Source organism: Triticum dicoccoides, chromosome 1A (assembly GCF_002162155.2).
Source record: "Triticum dicoccoides isolate Atlit2015 ecotype Zavitan chromosome 1A, WEW_v2.0, whole genome shotgun sequence".
In the NCBI taxonomy this organism is placed as follows: Eukaryota; Viridiplantae; Streptophyta; class Magnoliopsida; order Poales; family Poaceae; genus Triticum; species Triticum dicoccoides.
This window is the reverse complement of record NC_041380.1, coordinates 534,281,148-534,302,662: the sequence shown is the minus strand read 5'-3', so window position 1 is coordinate 534,302,662 and position 21,515 is coordinate 534,281,148. Positions and strand designations below refer to the sequence as shown.

Here is a 21,515-nt window from a genome sequence, read left to right as displayed (position 1 = left end):
TTGCATTAGCCCAAACACCAGCATGTTGCCATGTCATGATCATACATCATATTGTTGCATTGCATTGATTGTGTTTATTCCTTGTTTGCCGGTGTTTGTCCCCTCTCAGTAGATGTGGTTTCGACGATGTGATCGATGGCACCGATGAAGAGCTATACTATCTTCAGAAGTGCCAGGCAAGCAAAACCCCCTTGTTCATTCCGATACAATCCCACTCTCTCGCTCCTGCTCTTTTTTACTGTATTAGGACAACAACGATTCAAATGTTACATGCTGCGGTAGTTGAACCCCTTTCCCCTGCATGACCTGTCATTGCCACAGTAAATAGATGAAACCCACTAGTATGAGTAGGAAATGTTTGAGCCCTGATGTGCCTACTCATTCATGCTTGTCGTCATGCCTGCTACTGCTTAGATTTGAGTCAAGTACGATTCATCAGGAATGAATTGGAACGTGGTGAACATGTCCTACCGTTGAGAGCTAAGTGTGTGAACACGATTTGGTAAAGGTAGCGGTGAGAGGCCATGTAGGAGTACATGGTGGGTTGTCTCATTGCAGTCGTCCTCAAGAACTGACTTCTGTGTTTGTGATCCATGAACAGTTACTGAAGGAAATATGCCCTAGAGGCAATAATAAAGTTATTATTTATTTCCTTATATCATGATAAATGTTTATTATTCATGCTAGAATTGTATTAACCGGAAACATAATACTTGTGTGAATACATAGACAAACAAAGTGTCACTAGTATGCCTCTACTTGACTAGCTCGTTAATCGAAGATGGTTATGTTTCCTAACCATAAACAAAAGAGTTGTTATTTGATTAACGGGATCACATCATTAGGAGAATGATGTGATTGACATGACCCATTCCATTAGCTTAGCACCCGATCGTTTAGTATGTTGTTATTGCTTTCTTCATGACTTATACATGTTCCTATGACTATGAGATTATGCAACTCCCGTTTGCCGGAGGAACACTTTGTGTGCTACCAAACGTCACAACGTAACTAGGTGATTATAAAGGAGCTCTACAGGTGTCTCCAAAGGTACATGTTGGGTTGGCGTATTTCAAGATTAGGATTTGTCACTCCGATTGTCGGAGAGGTGTCTCTGGGCCCTCTCGGTAATGCACATCACATAAGCCTTGCAAGCATTGCAACTAATGAGTTAGTTGTGAGATGATGTATTACGGAACAAGTAAAGAGACTTGCCGGTAACGAGATTGAAGTAGGTATTAAGATACCGACGATCGAATCTCGGGCAAGTAACATACCGATGACAAAGGGAACAACGTATGTTGTTATGCGGTCTGACCGATAAAGATCTTCGTAGAATATGTAGGAGCCAATATGGGCATCCAGGTCCCGCTATTGGTTATTGACCGGAGACGTGTCTCGGTCATGTCTACATTGTTCTTGAACCCGTAGGGTTCGCACGCTTAAGGTTTCGATGACAGTTATATTATGAGTTTTGATGTACCGAAGGAGTTCGGAGTCCTGGATGAGATTGGGGACATGACGAGGAGTCTCGAAATGGTCGAGACGTAAAGATTGATATATTGGACGACTATATTCGGACATCGGAAAGGTTCCGAGTGATTCGGGTATTTTTCGGAGTACTGGGTAGTTACGGGAGAAGCAATGGGCCTTGATGGGCTTTAGTGGGAAGAGGAGAAAGGGCCAAGGGGCTGCTGCGCCCCCCTCCCCTCTAGTCTGAATTGGACTAGGGAAAAGGGGCCGGCCACCTCTCCTTCTCCTCCACTTCCTTCTCCCTTCCTCCCCTCTTGGTGGACTCCTACTAGGACTCTTACTAGGACTTGGAGTCCTAGTAGGACTCCACATCCTGGCCGCACCTAGCCTTGGCCGGCCTCCTCCTCCTCCATCCTTTATATACTGAGGCAAGGGGCACCCCATGAACACAAGTTGATCCACGTGATCATATTCTTAGCCGTGTGCGGCGCCCCCTGCCACCATATTCCACCTCGATCATATTGTAGCGGTGCTTAGGCGAAGCTCTGCGACAGTAGTACATCAAGATCGCCACCACGCCGTCGTGCTGACGGAACTCTTCCACGACACTTTGCTGGATCGGAGTCTGGGGATCGTCATCGAGCTAAACGTGTGCTAGAACTCGGAGGTGCCGTAGTTTTGGTGCTTGATCGGTCGGGTCGTGGAGACGTACGACTACATCAACCAAGTTAACGCTTCCGTTGTCGATCTACAAGGGTACGTAGATCACACTCTCCCCCTCTCGTTGCTATGCATCGCCATGATCTTGCGTGTGCGTAGGAAATTTTTGAAATTACTACGTTCCCCAACAGTGGTATCAGAGCCTAGGTTTTATGGTTTGATGTTATATGCACGAGTAGAACACAAGTAAGTTGTGGGAAATATAAGTCATACTGCCTACCAGCATGTCATACTTTGGTTCAGCGGTATTGTTGGACGAGACGACCCGGACCAACATTACGCGTACGCTTACGCGAGACCGGTTTCCCCGATGTGCTTTGCACATAGGTGGCTTGCGGGCGACTGTCTCTCCAACTTTAGTTGAACCAAGTATGGCTATGCCCGGTCCTTGCGAAGGTTAAAACAGAGTCAAATTGACAAACTATCGTTGTGGTTTTGATGCGTAGGTAAGATTGGTTCTTGCTTAAGCCCGTAGCAGCCACGTAAAACTTGCAACAACAAAGTAGAGGACGTCTAACTTGTTTTTGCAGGGCATGTTGTGATGTGATATGGTCAAAACGTGATGAGATATAAGTTGTTGTATGAGATGATCATGTTTTGTTAAAGTTATCGGCAACTGGCAAAAGCCTTATGGTTGTCTCCATATTGCATAAGATGCAAGCGCCAAATAATTGCTTTACTTTATCGCTATGCGATAGCAATAGTTGCAAGAGCAATAGTTGGCGAGACGACCGTGTGACGACACATTGATATAGATCAAGATGATGGAGATCATGGTGTCATGCCGGTGACGATAGAGATCATGACAGTACTTTGGAGATGGAGATCAAAGGCGCAAGATGATGATGGCCATATCATGTCACATATTTTGATTGCATATGATGTTTATCTTTTATACATCTTATTTTGCTTTGATTGACGGTAGCATTATAAGATGATCTCTCACTAATTATCAAGAAGTGTTCTCCCTGAGTATGCACCGTTGCCAAAGTTCGTCGTGCCCAGACACCACGTGATGATCGGGTGTGATAAGCTATACGTCCATCTACAACGGATGCAAGCCAGTTTTGCACACGCAGAATACTTGGGTTAAACTTGACGAGCCTAGCATATGCAGATATGGCCTCGGAACACGGAGACCGAAAGGTCGAGCGTGAATCATATAGTAGATATGATCAACATAACGATGTTCACCATTGAAAACTACTCCATTTCACGTGATGATCGGTTATGCTTTAGTTGATTTGGATCACGTGATCACTTAGAGGATTAGAGGGATGTCTATCTAAGTGGGAGTTCTTTAAGTAATTTGATTAATTGAACTTAAATTTATCATGAACTTAGTCCTAGTAGTATTTTGCAAATTATGTTGTAGATCAATAGCTCGCGTTGTTGCTTTCATATGTTTATTTTGATATGTTCCTAGAGAAAATTGTGTTGAAAGATGTTAGTAGCAATGATGCAGATTGGATCCGTGATCTGAGGTTTATCCTCATTGCTGCACAGAAGAATTATATCCTTGATGCACCGCTAGGTGACAGACCTATTGCAGGAGCAGATGCAGACGTTATGAACGTTTGGCTAGCTCAATATGATGACTACTTGATAGTTTAGTGCACCATGCTTAATGGCTTAGAATCGGGACTTCAAAGACGATTTGAACGTCATGGACCATATGAGATGTTCCAGGAATTGAAGTTAATATTTCAAGCAAATACCCGAGTTGAGAGATATGAAGTCCCCAACAAGTTCTATAGCTAAAAGATGGAGGAGAATCGCTCAACTAGTGAGCATGTGCTCAGATTGTCTGGGTACTACAATCGCTTGAATCAAGTGGGAGTTAATCTTCCAGATAAGATAGTGATTGACAGAATTCTCTAGTCACCATCACCAAGTTAGTAGAACTTCGTGATGAACTATAATATGCAAGGGATAACGGAAACAACTCCCAAGCTCTTCGTGATGCTGAAATCAACAAAGGTAGAAATCAAGAAAAACATCAAGTGTTGATGGTTGACAAGACCACTAGTTTCAAGAAAAGGGCAAAGGGAAGAAGGGGAACTTCAAGAAGAACGGCAAGCAAGTTGCTGCTCAAGTGAAGAAGCCCAAGTCTGATCCTAAGCCTGAGACTAAGTGCTTCTACTGCAAAGGGACTGGTCACTGGAAGCGGAAATACCCCAAGTGATTGGCGGATAAGAAGGATGGCAAAGTGAACATAAGTATATTTGATATACATGTTATTGATGTGTACTTTACTAGTGTTTATATCAACCCCTCAGTATTTGATACTGGATCAGTTGCTAAGAGTAGTAACTCGAAACGGGAGTTGCAGAATGAACAGAGACTAGTTAAGGGTGAAGTGATGATGTGTGTTGGAAGTGGTTCCAAGATTGATATGATCATCATCGCACACTCCCTATACTTTCGGGATTAGTGTTGAACCTGAATAAGTGTTATTTGGTGTTTGCGTTAAGCATGAATATGATTTGATCATGTTTATTGTAATACGGTTATTCATTTAAGTAAGAGAATAAATTGTTGTTCTGTTTACATGAATAAAACCTTATATGGTTACACACCCAATGAAAATAGTTCGTTGGATCTCGATCGTAGTGATACACATAATCATAATATTGAAACCAAAAGATGCGAAGTTAATAATGATAGTGCAACTTATTTGTGGCACTGCCGTTTAGGTCATATTGGTGTAAAGCGCATGAAGAAACTCCATGCTGATGGGATTTTGGAATCACTTGATTATGAATCACTTGATGCTTGCAAACCATGCCTTATGGGCAAGATGACTAAAACGCCGTTCTCCGAAACAATGGAGCGAGCAGCAGATTTATTAGAAATCATACATACTGATGTATGTGGTCCGATGAATATTGAGGCTCGCCATAGGTATCATTATTTTCTGATCTTCATAGATGATTTGAGCAGATATGAGTATATCTACTTGATGAAACAAAGGTCTGAAACATTTGAAAAGTTCAAAGAATTTCAGAGTGAAGTGGAAAATCATCATAACAAAAATGAAAAATTTCTACGATATGATCGCAGAAGCAAAATATTTGAGTTACGAGTTTGGTCTTCAATTAAAACAATGTGGAATAGTTTCACAAACTCATGCCACCTGGAACACCACATCATAATGGTGTGTCCGAATATCATAACCGTACTTTATTAGATATGGTTCGATCTATGATGTCTCTTACCGATCTACCACTATCATTTTGGGGTTATGCATTAGAGACAGCTGCATTCACGTTGAATAGGGCACCATCTAAGTCCGTTGAGACGACACAATCTGAACTATGGTTTGGCAAGAAACCAAAGTTGTTGTTTCTTAAAGTTTGGGGTTGTGATGCTTATATGAAAAAGTTTCATCCTAGTAAGCTCAAACCCAAATCAGAGAAATATGTCTTCATAGGATACCCAAAGGAGACTGTTGGGTACACCTTCTATCACAGATCCGAAGGCAAGACATTCATTGCTAAGAATGGATCCTTTCTAGAGAAGGAGTTTCTCTCGAAAGAAGTGAGTGGGAGGAAAGTAGAAAACTTGATAAGGTAATTGTACCTTCTCCCTTATTGGAAAGTAGTTCATCACAGAAATCTGTTCTTGTGACTACTACACCAATTAGTGAGGAAGATAATGACGATGATCATGTAACTTTAGATCAAGTTACTACCGAATCTCGTAGGTAAACCAGAGTAAGATCCGCACCAGAGTGGTACGGTAATCCTGTTCTGGAAGTCATGTTACTAGACCATGACGAACTTGCGAACTATGAGGAAGCGATGATGAGCCCAGATTCCGCGAAATGGTTTGAGGCCATGAAATCTGAGATATGATCCATGTATGAGAACAAAGTATGGACTTTGATGGATTTGCCCAATGATCGGCAAGCCATAAAAATAAATGGATCTTCAAGAGGAAGACGGACGCTGATAGTAGTGTTATTATCTACAAAGCTAGAATTGTCGCAAAAGGTTTTTCGACAAGTTCAAGGTGTTGACTACGATGAGAGATTCTCACTCGTATCTATGCTTAAGTCTGTCCGAATCATGTTAGCAATTGCCGCATTTTATGAAATTTGGCAAATGGATGTCAAAACTGCATTCCTGAATGGATTTCTGGAAGAAGAGTTGTATATGATGCAACCAGAAGGTTTTGTCGATCCAAAGGGAGCTAACAAAGTGTGCAAGCTCCAGCGATCCATTTATGGACTGGTGCAAGCCTCTCGGAGTTGGAATAAATGCTTTGATAGTGTGATCAAAGCATTTGGTTTTATACAGACTTTCGGAGAAGCCTGTATTTACAAGAAAGTGAGTGGGAGCTCTGTAGCATTTCTGATATTATATGTAGATGACATATTACTAATTGGAAATGATATAGAATTTCTGGATAGCATAAAGGGATACTTGAATAAGAGTTTTTCAATGAAAGACCTCGGTGAAGCTGCTTACATATTAGGCATAAAGATCTATAGAGATAGATCAAGACACTTAATTGGACTTTCACAAAGCACATACCTTGACAAGATTTTGAAGAAGTTCAAAATGGATCAAGCAAAGAAAGGGTTCTTGCCTGTGTTACAAGGTGTGAAGTTGAGTAAGACTCAAAGCCCGACCACGGCAGAAGATAGAAAGAGAATGAAAGTCATTCCCTATGCCTTGGCCATAGGTTCTATAAAGTATGTCATGCTGTGTACCAGATCTATTGTATACCCTGCACTGATTTGGCAAGGGAGTACAATAGTGATCTAGGAGTAGATCACTGGACAGCGGTCAGAATTATCCTTAGTGAAATAAGGATATGTTTCTCGATTATGGACGTGACAAAAAAGATTCGTCGTAAAGGGTTACGTCGATGCAAGTTTTTGACACTGATCTAGAAGACTCTAAGTCTCGGTCTAGATACATATTGAAAGTGGGAGCAATTAGCTAGAGTAGCTCCAAGCAGAGCATTGTTGACATAGAAATTTGCAAAATACATGCGGATCTGAATGTGGCAGACCCGTTGACTAAGATTCTCTCACAAGCAAAACATGATCACACCTTAGTACTCTTTGGGTGTTAATCACATAGCAATGTGAACTAGATTACTGAATCTAGTAAACCCTTTGGGTATTCGTCACATGGTGATGTGAACTATGGGTGTTAATCACATGATGATGTGAACTATCGAAGTTAATCACATGGTGATGTGATCTAGATTATTGACTCTAGTGCAAGTGGGGGACTGAAGGAAATATGCCCTAGAGGCAATAATAAAGTTATTATTTATTTCCTTATATCATGATAAATGTTTATTATTCATGCTAGAATTGTATTAACCGGAAACATAATACTTGTGTGAATACATAGACAAACAAAGTGTCACTAGTATGCCTCTACTTGACTAGCTCGTTAATCGAAGATGGTTATGTTTCCTAACCATAAACAAAAGAGTTGTTATTTGATTAACGGGATCACATCATTAGGAGAATGATGTGATTGACATGACCCATTCCATTAGCTTAGCACCCGATCGTTTAGTATGTTGCTATTGCTTTCTTCATGACTTATACATGTTCCTATGACTATGAGATTATGCAACTCCCATTTGCCGGAGGAACACTTTGTGTGCTACCAAACGTCACAATGTAACTGGGTGATTATAAAGGAGCTCTACAGGTGTCTCCAAAGGTACATGTTGGGTTGGCGTATTTCGAGATTAGGATTTGTCACTCCGATTGTCGGAGAGGTATCTCTGGGCCCTCTCGGTAATGCACATCACATAAGCCTTGCAAGCATTACAACTAATGAGTTAGTTGTGAGATGATGTATTACAGAACGAGTAAAGAGACTTGCCGGTAACGAGATTGAACTAGGTATTAAGATACCGACGATCGAATCTCGGGCAAGTAACATACCGATGACAAAGGGAACAATGTATGTTGTTATGCGGTCTGACCGATAAAGATCTTCGTAGAATATGTAGGAGCCAATATGGGCATCCAGGTCCCGCTATTGGTTATTGACCGGAGACGTGTCTCGGTCATGTCTACATTGTTCTTGAACCCGTAGGGTCCGCACGCTTAAGGTTTCGATGGCAGTATATTATGAGTTTTGATGTACCGAAGGAGTTCGGAGTCCCGGATGAGATCGGGGACATGACGAGGAGTCTCAAAATGGTCGAGACGTAAAGATTGATATATTGGACGACTATATTCGGACATCGGAAAGGTTCCGAGTGATTCGGGTATTTTTCGGAGTACTGGGTAGTTACGGGAGAAGCAATGGGCCTTGATGGGCTTTAGTGGGAAGAGGAGAAAGGGCCAAGGGGCTGCTGCGCCCCCCCTCCCCTCTAGTCCGAATTGGACTAGGGAAAAGGGGGCCGGCCACCTCTCCTTCTCCTCCACTTCCTTCTCCCTTCCTCCCCTCTTGGTGGACTCCTACTAGGACTTGGAGTCCTAGTAGGACTCCACATCCTGGCCGCACCTAGCCTTGGCCGGCCTCCTCCTCCTCCATCCTTTATATACTGAGGCAAGGGGCACCCCATGAACACAAGTTGATCCACGTGATCATATTCTTAGCCGTGTGCAGCGCCCCCTGCCACCATATTCCACTTCGATCATATTGTAGCGGTGCTTAGGCGAAGCCCTGCGACAGTAGTACATCAAGATCGTCACCACGCCGTCGTGCTGACAGAACTCTTCCCCAGCACTTTGCTGGATCGGAGTCCGGGGATCGTCATCGAGCTGAACGTGTGCTAGAACTCGGAGGTGCCGTAGTTTCGGTGCTTGATCGGTCGGGTCGTGGAGACGTACGACTACATCAACCAAGTTAACGCTTCCGTTGTCGATCTACAAGGGTACGTAGATCACACTCCCCCCCTCTCATTGCTATGCATCACCATGATCTTGCATGTGCGTAGGAAATTTTTGAAATTACTACGTTCCCCAACAGTTACTACCACACATTGGGCTCCAGGCGCTCCAAGCTCTCTCGACTTATTAATCAACCTGATCTCTGTCCAGGAGTTGCAACTAGTTTCTGGTGTTTGCAGGTAGTGTTAGTAGTCTACCAAGTGGCACCCGGTACAGGTGGGCTTGGGACAGACTAGACACAGTGGCACGGTGTACCAAGTGGCACTCGGATGGTGGGCTTGGGAACCCTGCTCACATCGTTTGGGGCCGTGAGCGACACCCCGGCCGGATCTCCTTGCGGATGGAACCTGAATAGGCGATAAACCTGGACTAGAGACTTGTTGGTTAGTCAGGTCGTGGCCGACTCCCTCGTCAGGCTTCCGCTTGAAGGTTGCCGAGATACATGATGTGTACATGGTGGTAAGTGGCGAGAGCGTGTGTGAAGAAGTACACCCCTGCAGGGTTATCATTATCTATTTGAATACCCGGATTCCTCAGATATGGAAACTTGGACCCCTTGCATAGTTCATAGACAAGTGAAAGTGGATACTCTAAAACTTGCAAGATAAGCGTGAGTGCTATGGATGGCGTTCTCGCAGGGAGGCGGGAGCGGATCCATAGTGGTGTATTGGTATGGTGAATTTGTGGACTCGTGTGCGCCACCTCAAAAGAGTTGCTTGCAGTCGTAGTTCAGGTTAGCCACTGAGTCAAAGCTGGCTTGTTGCAGTTAAACACCACCACCCCCTTTGTTGATACCGATGCATATGTAGTTAGTTCTGATGTAAGTCTTGCTGGGTACATTTGTACTCACGTTTGCTTATTTTATGTTTTGTAGAGAGACTTCAGTCTCGCTAGTAGTTCCACGTGGACTTTGACGTTTAGCTTGTTACCTCAGCTACGATCTTGTGCCCTCGGCAGGATCTGGTAGATAGTCAGGCTTCTCAGCCTTTTTCATTTATAGATGTCTGTACTCAGACATGTTAAGCTTCCGCATGTGCTTTGTTTGTATGCTATGATTGTTGGGTCATGAGACCCATGTTTGTAATATCTCGCTCCTCGGAGCCTAATGAATAAATACTTTGAGTCGTAGAGTCTTGTTGTGATGCCATGTTGTATTGCACATATTGAGCATATTGTGTGTATGATTGAAATGCTTGGTATGTGTAGGATCCGATAACCTAGTTGTTTATCCTTGGTAGCCTCTCTTATGGGGAAATGTAGTCTTGTGCTTTCATGAGCCATAGTAGTCCGCTACAACCCGGTTCATCGGAGTCCTGCTAGCCCAGCACTACTGCTTTGGAACACTTGACTGGCCGGCATGTGATTCACTTCGTTCCTGTGTCTGTCCCTTCGGGGAAATGTCACACGGTGACATCCGGAGTCCTGCCTAGCCTCCTACAGCCCGGTTCACCGGAGTTCTGTTAGCCCAGTGCTACAGCCGGATTCACACGCTGCTGACCGACATGCTCGATGTTGATTCATGTATGCATGTCCCCGTAAGTTAGTGCCACTTTGGGTTCACGACTAGTCATGTCGGCCCGGGTTCTCTGTCATATGGATGCTAGCGACACTATCATATACGTGAGCCAAAAGGCGCAAATGGTCCCGGCCCATGGTAAGGCGACACCCGTGGGAATACCGTGCGTGAGGCTGCAAAGTGATATGAGGTGTTACCGGCTAGATCGATGTGACTTGGAATCGGGGTCCTGACAATATCGTTGATGCTTTGATGCAATCTTATGAAGAAAAACTTGAGTTGGAAGTTTCTATCCTTAGAAAACTTTATGATGAGTGGGAATCTACAATAAAAATTAAAACTAAAGCTCATGAGTGCTATGCTTTGTGTTATTTGGGTGCTACTGTTTCCACGATTCCAAAAACTTTGTGTGGTTTGCTAGGTTTTCGTGATATTGATGATTGTTCTTTAAACTTGCACCTTGCGGATTCCACTATTAATAAACCTATGGGAAGAATTAATGATGTTCTTATTGTTGAAAATAGGAACTACGTGCCCATAGATTTCATTGTTCTTGATATAGATTGCAATCCTTCATGTCCTATTATTCTTGGTAGACCTTTCCTTAGAACGATTGGTGCAATTATTGATATGAAGGAAGGGAATATTAGATTTCAATTTCCGTTAAGGAAAGGTATGGAACACTTCCCTAGAAAGAAAATTAAATTACCATATGAATCTATTATGAGAGCCACTTATGGATTGCCTACCAAAGTGTTGGGGAACGTAGCAATAATTCAAAAATTTCCTACGTGTCACCAAGATCAATCTAGGAGATACTAGCAATGAGAGAGAGAGGGAGTGCATCTTCATACCCTTGAAGATCGCTAAGCGGAAGCGTTACAAGAACGCGGTTGGTGGAGTCGTACACGCAGCGATTCAGATTGCGGTCGATTCCGATCTAAGCCCGAACAACGGCGCCTCCCCGTTCAACACACGTCCAACCCGGGGACGTCTCCTCCTTCTTGATCCAGCAAAGGGAGAGGAGAAGTTGAGGGAGAACTCCGACAGCACGACGGCGTGGTGGTGATGGAACTCGTGGTTCTCCGGCAGGGCTTAGCCAAGCGCTACGGAGGAGGAGGAGGTGTAGGAGAGGGGGAGGGGCTATGCCAGGGGAAGGGTGTGCCGCTGCCCTCTCTCTCCCACACTATATATAAGGGAAGGGGGTGGAGGAGGCGCCCTAGGGTTCCCTAGGGGAGGGGCGGCGGCCACAGGGGAAACCCTAGATGGGTTTGGGCGCCCCCACCCCTAGGAAACTTGCCCCCCAAGCCGGGAGGGGTGGCTGCCCTAGGGGAGGCGCCCCCACCTCTCCAAGTTACTTGAGATGGGGTGGGAGGGGCGCTCAGCCCCTTAGTGGGCTGATGTGCCTTCTCCCCTTGGCCCATAAGGCCCCCCAACGCTTCCGGGGCCTCCGAAACCCCTTTCGGACACGCTGGTCGTCTCCCGGTACCCCCGGAACAATTCCGGACTCCAATACCCTTCACCCAATATATCGATCTTCACCCTCGGACCATTCCAGAACTCCTCGTCATGTCCGGGATCTCATTCGGGACTCCGAATAACCTTCGATAACCACATACTATTTCCCATAACAACTCTAGCGTCACTGATCCTTAAGTGTGTATACCCTACGGGTTCGGGAACCATGTAGACATGACCGAGACATCTCTCCAGCCAATAACCAACAGCGGGATCTGGATACCCATGTTGGCTCCTACATGTTCCACGATGATCTCATCGGATGAACCACGATGTCGGGGATTCAATCAATCCCGTATTCAATTCCCTTTGTCCATCGGTATGTTTCTTGCCCGAGATTCGATCGTCGGTATCCCCATACCTCGTTCAATCTTGTTACTGGCAAGTCTCTTTACTTGTTCCGTAACACATGATCCCGTGGCTAACTCCTTAGTCACATTGAGCTCATTATGATGATGGATCACCAAGTGGGCCCAGAGATACCTCTGTGTCATACGGAGTGACAAATCCCAGTCTCGATTCATGCCAACCCAACAGACACTTTTGGAGATACCTGTAGTGCACCTTTATAGCCACCCAGTTACGTTGTGACGTTTGGTACACCCAAAGTATTCCTACGGTATCCGGGAGTTGCACAATCTCATGGTCTAAGGAAATGATACTTGACATTAGAAAATCTTTAGCAAACGAACTACACGATCTTGTGCTTCGCTTAAGATTGGGTCTTGTCCATTACATTATTCTCCTAATGATGTGATCCCGTTATCAATGACATCCAATGTCCATGGTCAGGAAACCATGATCATCTATTGATCAACGAGCTAGTCAACTAGAGGCTTACGAGGGACATAATATGATATATGTATTCACACATGTATTACGATTTCCGGTTAATACAATTATATCATGAACAATAGACAATTATCATGAACAAGGAAATATAATAATAACCATTTTATTATTGCCTCTAGTGCATATTTCCAACGCAAAGATGGCAATACCTAGATCTATCTTCGCTCACTGGCTGGGCTATTCTCCTCCTTCTTGTAGGCAAAGGTCTTGTCAGAGGTCTCAACCTCTCAACACGGGCATGAGCCTGAAATACCAATTTCAGCTCTTCGAACATCTCATATGTTCTATGACGTTCAAAACGCTTTTGGAACCCCGACTCTAAGCCGTAAAGCATGACGCACTAAACTATCAGGTAGTCATCAGAACGTGTCTACCAGATGTTCACAACATCCACACACGACGCCAGAGGGGTTGGCACACCGAGCGGTGCATCAAGGACAGAAACCTTCTGTGTAGCAGTGAGGACAATCCTCAGACTACAGCCTTAGTCCGCACAATTGCTTACAATATCTTTCAACTTAGTCTTTCTCTAGGAACGTATCTATAATACCTAAATAGTTGATCCCCACTACCTTATTTCTCTTGACATGCAACATGTCCACCTCAGCAACAGTGCCATCTCAGCAATTATTTTATTTTTCATTTTGTCAACAAATTGTATTCAACTCTGGTCACCCTTTCGTCTTCCCGTGGCTGATGCGTTAGTGTAGAAGCCCATCCAAAACAATAAGATATGCATCAGGGCCGCCGGCTCGCGATGTCCACGTGGGATTTGGACGGTTGCGCGAGGAGATGAGAACAGGCGCGCGATTGGCTTCGTCGCTGCCCCACCGCACTGGTTGTTTCTTTCGTCCAGAAGAAAGAGAGAGGAAGGAGGTCGCCAGATACGCCCGCCCCGCTCCAACCCTCTTCTCCTCCTCACGTACGACACCTCCTTTCTCCTCCCTCTCCCCTTCTCTCTCAGACCCACTGGCGGCGGAGACTGGAGGCAGAACACTGCACGCGCCGGCCGGCGAGGAGGAGCTGCGCTGTCGCCGGCGCACCAACTGCGTCTACTGCCTCGCCTCCCCGTTGACCTACAAGAAGGTACCCCTGCACCTTCCTCCCACTTCTCGAATCCACTCGTCCATTCATCCATCCACCCATCCATCCTCTCTGCTTCCTGGATAGTTGGATAATATGTTGAGGGGATTCGGCCTCTCTCTCCCTGAGTTGATGCGCTGACGAACGGCAGGGCAGTCCATTCGGTTCCGATCTGACCGGGGGCCTCCTTATCCTCTTGTCTACGATTCGAGCTGCGCTCTTGCGTGGGCACAATTTCGTCTTGGTTTCTGTCGAGCAACCGAGATCTGATGTGCTCTGCTCTGCTCGGTGCTGGAAGAAGAATTTTGTTTTTCAAGAGAACAATAAGCTTCGAGAGGAACTGTTTCGTGGGTTATACCTGTTTATGCAAACATGGTTTTACTTGTTTCATTAATTGACCCTACCTGTAAGCATTAGATTCATTAGCACCGTACAATATAGTTCGGAGAGCCCTGAGATGTCTGTTTATTCAGAGGACACACTTGATAGGCGCAGATTCAGAAAAAAAAACAACCGATAGATAGGGAGGTGCCTTGCATATTTATAAACTAATTTGAGATTGCCATTTATATTTGGCTGCTAAATTCTTTTCTGCAGGTATATTCCCACATTGAACTGAATTATTGCTATATTCGGTTGATTCAGACATATTGTATCTTCAATGGCTTTCACTGCTGGGCAAAATCAAGCGATGGAAGGTAATATTTTTCAGTGACACTGAAGCACATTTATACTGTTATATGATGCCTCATTTTTTTCTTATCTGAATGTGTTCGCGTTCAGAAAATTATTTTTGTTGTTGTTACTTTTTGAGGCATATAACAGGAGAAAGCTCTGTTGTTGAAAATCCATTAAGGAGATGGAAGATAAAATTATTTGCAATCAAATCTGATTTGCATACAAATGAATGCCAATATTATGCTAGATGTTTGAATAGTTTAGTGTCCAGTATATGAAGCGGTGAAGTGAGAGCATGTAGTAAAGGTAGGGTAGGTATAATTTTAGCTCAATTTGTGTGTGAAACATCCTAGCAATTACTCATTGATATATTTAGGATGTGCCTTTAGCTGCTGAGACCTGAAAATTAGAAAGCTGACAGTTTATTTGTATTAATTTGTCTGTTACCATTTCCTGGAATTTCTTACCTTTTTAATAGGTATTATACTTTACAGATCCATGGTACATTGTGGTGTTATCTGCTACTGATTTACAGGCCTTGTGGTTGTCGTTCCCATGGCTGTACCGTTCACGTTTATGCAGGGTGAGCTCTCTTCTGTTCGTCTATTTACTTTGTCGTTCCTGGGAAAACACCATTAATGAGAATATATTTCCTGTGCAAACTTCTTCTAATTCTTATAAGTAATTTTGAGAGCACACCAGTACACAATTAACATGCCCTCTAGAGTAGAAAAGCATCCTTCATGTTGTAACACAAACAAAATATTAGTGATTTGACAGTAGCACAGTTTTGCTGTTGAGTTATTTAATTTAGATGATTGCTGCTATATAACCTGACTGCCAAATTCTCTAGCATTTTCTGCTTTTAGATAAATAAGAACCAAGTTACACCATTTTATTTACTTTATTGTTCGGATTATATGCAGGAATTTTGGTGTGGATTATAGATTATAAAGTTACTCTTAGTTTGTCAGCTTTGTTGATCCTAATTTATGATGTTCACCGAGGATTATAGATAACTTTGCTCAGTCGTGGATCATGGTACCGTCACCTGTTGTCGACATTTCCTCTTTCAGATTTGATGTTAGCTTGTACAAGATGCTGGGTTGTGGTTAGATGTTATGGTTTCTCTGCTATTTAGAAATTACACTTAACACTCATAAAGTACACTGATCTGAGCCTAACCTGAAATATTTAATCCGGCAGGTTTAAAGTTTGATGTAGGATGGGCACACAAGTTTGATGTTTGCAGTTACAGATTTTTGTCAAAGCCCGCTGAAACGAAGTTTAGTTCAGCAGACCATGTATGTTGGAAGAAAGCAAATTTCTTGCCTTCTGAATCCTCCGTAGCCATAATATTTTATTTCAGACCGAATTGTCCCAGCTCAGTGTATCTCAGCGAAGTAGCGGGTTCATGCAAGGCCTGGCCGACGGCAACGACTTTAGGGGCTGTCGTGCTTTGCATACTTCATCTAGGTAAATTGTGCTAGCTTTCAGATTATTCATTTTCGTTTTACCCTGTCAAAGATCTTCTCAGATTAGTTAACCAAGCTATGTAATGATGGTGTTGTGATTCCGGGGGCTCTGTTGGAGGATCAGCTTTGGTTCAGAGGCAGGTTTTGGGCATACCGCAGCACAAGCAGAGGCATATCTCAGTCGATGCTACTGCAGTTGATGATGCCCTGAAGCTTTCTTCAGTAACTGGTATGACCTGACGTCGTTGTGGTTTTGTGTTCAGAGAAGATGAGCTGTTGTATTCTTCTTTCATATAGTTGTTGCAGGTTCTTCCAGATCTAAATCCATAGACAAAGCACTGATTGTTTGCTCTCTTGGGAGTTGTTATAATTTGCACAACTATTTTTTAAGATTCATTTTGCTTACATTTATTTAGTGAAGCTCCTGCAAAAGTCAATATTCATTTAGTATAGCACAATTTTATTGGCAGCTATACGTGGCTTTGCATCCCAAGTTAAATGTTAAGTTTGCTTGACCTTGTGGCCTAGATGGGTATTGTTAAGCATTTTTCCCTAAAAAAGGCAATTCCTTATTCATAGGATATATTGAATTCACTGCACATTGGTACATCGCGTGAAATCTGTAATCAAATGTTACTCGTATTGCATATTGATTGTTTTTGTGCAGGCTTGTACGCTTGATTTTATTTCAAGATTTGTTGGCATTCTTCTTAGATGAGGTAGGGTCTGCATTCTTTTTTTAACAGGAGGGTATATGTATTCTGGACACAGTATGTCCATCTAGCTCTTTCTTATATTTGATTTATGAGCAATTGTCTGACTATATTGTTCTTTTCACCCTCCATGCACGTGTTCCGTTGAAGTAGACAACCAGTGGATCAATGTGCCTGCTTTAAGTATAGTGATGAAACTTCACACTTCCCTGCAGATTCAGCGTGCCGCTGTTCTCTAAGGTCGTTGAGTGCTGAGAACAGGCAATATAATTAGGCTTTTAACGAGAAGATGGAGGAGATAAAAACTTTCAGGAAGTGTTTAGGCGAGTTCCATGCCCAAAATAATGTTATGTGAGCAGAGAGTGCAGGCTTGTGCTCTTCTGTTGAAGAGCTTGAGCATGAGGTATGATCAGCCCTTTGATAACTCTACCTCTTCTCATTTGGAATTCTGATTTTTTTTTTTTTGCATTTTCTCCTTTCATTCTTCCTGGATCAAGAGATTGAATCAACACATAAGTCATGAGAGCATATATTTAGACGAGGAGAGGTGACTGGTCAAAGAAATTAAGACCCTTGAAAAAACCAGACCGAGGGTCAGTTCCAATGTTGCTAAGCAAGCTAAAATGGAAGATATAGTGGCTGAGAGAGATGCCATACATGATCAGGTGAAAGTAAGTACCCATGCTACGACTGGCTTTAATTGTGCATTACCTCCTGAATACATAAATATTAGATGCCATTTTGATTGTTACTTCCCATTCAGATCATCATGGATGGACTTTGTCTTTAATTCTGCATTTACCTCCTGAATACATAAATTAGATGCCATTTTGATTGTTACTTTCCATTCAGATCATCATGGATGGACTTTGTCTTTAACTCTACATTCACCTCCTTAATACATAAATATTAGATGCCATTTTAATTGTTACTTCCCATTCAGATCCATCATTTTTTTGAAAGAACATTCAGATCATCATGGATGGACTTTGTCTTTAACTCTGCATTTACCTCCTGAATACGTAAATATTAGATGCCATTTTGATTGTTACTTCCCATTCAGATCATCATACATGGAGTAAAGGAGGGAGAAGCAGCCATGTCTAAGATTAAGGTCCTGGACGATGAGGCGATGGGCGTGGAGAGCTGCTACAAGCTCGCGCAGGCGGCATACGTCAACCTCGCGCTGCACACACTCAAGCACCTGGCGCCCGTCGTCAATGGGCTCCTCGTCCATGATTAGCTGGACAACATGAACCTCGAGGAGGTTGTGAAGGGGAACATCTGTGACGCCGTTCTTTAGGTGCTCACCCATATCTATGTAATTATCTCTTTATTGCTTCTAAATTAATGCCAACAGATTAGGTGCTTCTGAGATATCTTCCAAGTTACTGGTAACTACAAAAATTAGACCATATGTTGACTTCTACCTAATCATATCCTATTAATCAAAGAACTTACCCTACCAATCAAAGAGGTCATCGCATTGGCTCACTGTTTAATCAAGATGTGTATGTATGCAATTGTGATCTGTGAGGTCTCCATTTACATGAGAACATAAGGCATGAGATATTTACAATAACTCTAGCTCTTTCCCTGCAGATAATAATAATGGTGCAATACTGCATAGGAGGAAGTTGTTTGGGCCTTTTACTGATGGATATATTTCTTACTTTTGATCCTCATCAATAATCTCCAGGTCTTTGGGAGTTTGCTAGCAGTCCTGGTCAGACTTGGACCAGGGACTAGCGTCCTGGATGCCTTGGCATGCTCGGCTCCACCGGTGTTGCAAGCCCAGGTGAATACTTCCCCGCTTAGGCCCTTGCTGTTGTTGTATCGAAAGGTTGACTTAACAAAATGATCTATATATAGTTCATCGGATATTGTTGAACATCTTCATATTGTCTAAGAAAAATTGTAATGTAGCGCAACAAACAATGCCCAGATTATATTAGCCATCAAAGATACTTGCCTTCAAAGACTATTTTTAAAAAATACTTTCCCAGATAATTATTCTTTTGCAGAGAGATTGGGTAAGCGCTACTTGTTACGTGCCTGCTAGATATTACACAAGATGTATTTCATTAAGGTCTGCTGACCAATTAATTTTATTGTTCTTATATGAGATGTTGTGGTTGCCTGAATTGTTTTTCAATATACTGAAGCTTAATTACATTCCCTAGATCGGTTGTGAAAGTGGCATCCCGGAATTTATTTGATACTTCGGATTACATTGGATATGGTTGTGCTAACTTGACAAAACAGCGTGGCTTCATTTGTCGCGGTTCTCAGTCTTTCACGGTCTTAGTTGCCTGAATCGCTGGGTTTACATGGTACTACAAATTAGTGTAGCAGATAGTGGTAGATCAGATGAGGTGCCTTTACTCGTCTGCTCCCTTGGAAATGCATGCATATCCATGTTGACGTCTGCTATCTTTGATCTTTATTCTGAATCAGAGATAGTGCCCATATGTATACATATGGCATCTTCATATTATTTTTTATGACAAACTCATCTTTCCACGGCTGGCTCAAGTTCATTTCAGGATCATCAAGCTTCCCGTGTACATCTACCACCCAAGTCATGTGAACGAGCCGATGAAGATACTCAACATTATTTGCTTCAGCTACTTCCTTCGTAACTACAAGGTACATGCAAAAATTAAACCCTGCACAAGCGTACTTTGTTTAGTGATGTAGTGGCTAGCATTATAATATGTAATTTATGTTGAGAATCAATTTTTAAGAGAAGTTGCTGCAGTAGAGATAGCATTAGGCAGTTAAATACAAAACAAGTGCAAGTAGTTCAGCTTAAACAACTAGAATGTGGGGGGTCTCAAAATTTTCCTTGAGAAAAATCTTGATGACGAATGAAAGCAAGACCAACCTCTGCCAACATCTTTTCCCTCAGAAGATTGACAACCAACTAATATACTGATGACATATTTAAATCAACAAATTCTCTCCGTGTGCAATCATTTCATGCATTTGATTTCGCATATGTTGTTCACTCTATTTAAGCTACTTAGTTACAATTCTATGTTTCAAGCTGTGTTCGGCAACCCTCTACTCCTTCGCTAGGGAGCGGAGCTCACGGAGCACCCTGTTAGCAGCTCACCAAAATATAACTGCATGCCGCTCCGCTCCGCAGCGGAGTTGCAGAGCAGAGAGATCCCGAACAGCTCCTTAGTTTCAGTTTATTGTCATTTGTTATGTTACGTTCGGCGGACGAAGAAATGCCAGCTGGCGTGCCTGGCGACCACTCTACCTAGATCGGAGCACGACAAGGTCGCTTGTCGCCCAACACCTCCTCCAGTCGAGATCCGCTGCCACCAACCTCGTGTAGGGAGCTCTTTTTATCTTCCTTTGTATCTCTATGGAGCAGAAGGTTTAATTTACCAATGTATGGCTCTTGTTTATGTTCCCTATACATGAATGTTCATAAGCAAGACAGGTGCACACGTATAAACACTCAAGAGGTGCACCACTGAAGGACGCAAGGCATGCCGCTCCCAAACCTGGCTTTGTGTATTACCTAGATGGATTAGTGTGCGCGGGCAGTAGAGAAGCTCGGCTCCGTCCTCAGGAGAGGCAAAGGTCGCTCAGCTTGCTCATGAATGTACCATCTCTCTCTATCATATGTACACACAACTAGCTCACGATCTTGGCATCTTCTTAGTTACCTATCTTTTGTTTGTTCATGATCAGTCTGCATTGTTCCATCTCGGTAACCATTAAGTATAGTCCAACATGTTGGAGTGTGCATCTTAAAAAAGATGCATATTACTTAGCAGCAACCAGCACTTATATATTGTATAAAAACGCCTATTATTTTTGTTAATGAAAGGATCAGAAACTATTGGTCGTTGGTCAGTAGATCTTTCTTAAGTTTCAGATGCGGATGAAATGCTTCTTTGTAGATGTATAGTTAAGTTGTGGGCCAATTTTTCTTTTGGTTTTTGCTAACATTTGTAAACCATCAAATAGTGTGGACTCATTTGGCTTCCGCTTGTGTTTTCTTCAGATACTTAAGATGGAGGCCTGCTCGTGGATGCTCCACTGGTTTACTGCAGTTTCAAGGGCTTAGGGAGCGCCTCCTTGTTGACAACCTCTTCCTTGCCAAGCTTGTCATGGAGTGCGTCGTCGAGCCATCAGCAATGTCTGTTTTATTTTGAGAAGCCGTCATTCACCGGATTTAGATAGATCATCCGCGACTGCCACTGCCGCCTGTCGGAGCTGTTAACTCAGCTTTACCCTATTTTGAACTGCGGCTCCACTTTTGGACAGAATGTACGATTATGTATGCCAGTATCAAAAACTGTGTCCCCTTCATTTTGAAGCAGCTAACATACATCTAAATGCATAGTTTAACCAGCTATACAACTGATTGCCACCTCAAACTGAATCTGCTTTCAGCTATATCTGCATGTCTGCCACCAATTAGAAAAAAAAGGCAATCCAAGGGGCGGATACCTACCTAGCACCGCAGAGGGTCCTCCTCAAGAGGCGCGCCCCAGCCCCTAGTAAAGGTGAAGCCCATCGGTTGATCTGCTTGCATGTTACGCTGCCCTATCATCGCTACCTCGATCGATATATATTACCCCAAAAAA

At 43.2% G+C, this 21,515-nt stretch overlaps 1 long non-coding RNA gene across 22 annotated transcripts; it reads left to right on the top strand.

Annotated features, from left to right (window-relative positions):
• The first annotated feature begins 13,809 nt into the window (after positions 1–13,809).
• Positions 13,810–21,285, top strand: LOC119286550. Of its 22 annotated transcripts, XR_005140536.1 has the most exons (13): positions 13,811–14,042; positions 14,637–14,737; positions 15,212–15,300; positions 15,924–16,193; positions 16,317–16,421; positions 17,121–17,308; positions 17,403–17,576; positions 17,969–18,208; positions 18,605–18,703; positions 19,442–19,554; positions 19,955–20,247; positions 20,352–20,502; positions 20,930–21,285. It is a non-coding gene; the product is annotated as an uncharacterized LOC119286550 (long non-coding RNA). The 22 variants fall into 22 exon arrangements; XR_005140533.1 differs by having other exon boundaries at positions 13,810–14,042; positions 19,955–20,502; XR_005140535.1 differs by having other exon boundaries at positions 13,810–14,042; positions 19,955–20,524.
• Positions 21,286–21,515: the final 230 nt, after the last annotated feature.